Source organism: Galeopterus variegatus, unplaced genomic scaffold (assembly GCF_000696425.1).
Source record: "Galeopterus variegatus unplaced genomic scaffold, G_variegatus-3.0.2 Scaffold6703, whole genome shotgun sequence".
Classification (NCBI taxonomy): Eukaryota; Metazoa; Chordata; class Mammalia; order Dermoptera; family Cynocephalidae; genus Galeopterus; species Galeopterus variegatus.
In genome coordinates, this window is record NW_007732814.1 from 100,935 (window position 1) to 102,151 (window position 1,217).

Genomic DNA, 1,217 nt, shown 5'->3' on the forward strand with positions numbered 1-1,217 from the left:
GTGAGGGACGGCGCTGTCCCAGGCCTCTCTCCTGGCTGCTGGTGGTACCTGGGCTTGTAGCAGCAGAACTCCAGTCTTCACATGGCGTTCCCCTGTGTGCGTGTCTCTGTGTCCAAATTTCCCCTTTTTAGAACATTACCAGTCATATGGATTAGGGCCCACCTTCCTCCAGTACAGCCTCATTTTAACTAATCACATCTGCAATGGCCCTGTCTCCAAGTGACGTCACATTCTGCGGGACTGGGGAATTAGGACTTCAACATATAAACTTGGGGGGACACAATCCGACCCGTAACTCTCATTCATCCACGCATCGTTCTTTGCTTTTTTGGTGGCTGGCTGGTTCAGGGATCGAACCCTGGGCCTTGGGGTTACCAGCACCATGCTCTAACCAGCTGAGCTAACCGGCCAGCCCTCTTTTTGCTAAGATGTCTGACTGGGTTTGCCCCCTTTGCTGCATCAGCCCTGCTGCACCAAGGGTGGGTCTGCTCTGGGGGATGCACCTGGGTGCTCAGGTGGGTGAGCTGTGATGTGCCTTCCTGACCCCCAGCTGCTTGAGTCTGGCTTCCCCTGGGCTTCCCTGGGGCCGGCCTGAGGGCTGGAGGTGGCGATGCCTGGGCTCCAAGGCAGTGAGAGCTGCACCTGGGGAACCTGTAAGCATTTGTGGTTTTTCATTTACATGGCTGTGAGCAGAGTTCAGAGATTCAGAAAAGAGGTGACACACCAGCCTGTGGCCTCTTCTTTCCCAAATGCAAACTTGGAGGCCAGATGCTCTTCAGTCTTGGCTTTTGCCCCACCAAGGACATGGTTCATCCAACAAGGCCCGAGCTTCAGCAGGAGCCAGAAGCCTCTAAATGCTGCCAACACCCTGGCTGGCGTCAGCTCCAGGAAGCTGGCTCCAGCTGGCTCTTTGCTTTACACGGGGCTCAGAATCTTCCTCAGATGCTACCATGAACGGGGAAGTCAGTGCAAAACACGTCAAAATGCATTTGCACTGAAGCCCATGTTTACTCTTCCCACAAAGAGAGACTCTACTCTTATGTCCTGGTTTTAGTGACAGTCACTTCTTTGGACCTCTGTTGTCATCTCTCCCTCCCCTTGGCCTGATGCAGTTCCCAGAACACATCTGAGCTCTTTCTCACCTCTGGAACTTTGGGAACTTTGTACCTTTTATTTTCTTTGACGGGAAATTTCTCCCCCTGGCTCGTCAGGTGCCA

At 53.6% G+C, this 1,217-nt stretch overlaps 1 non-coding gene across 1 annotated transcript; it reads right to left on the reverse strand.

Moving 5' to 3' along the window:
- Window positions 1-336: 336 nt before the first annotated feature.
- TRNAT-GGU lies at window positions 337-410 on the reverse strand. Its single transcript has one exon. It is a non-coding gene; the product is annotated as a tRNA-Thr (tRNA).
- Window positions 411-1,217: the final 807 nt, after the last annotated feature.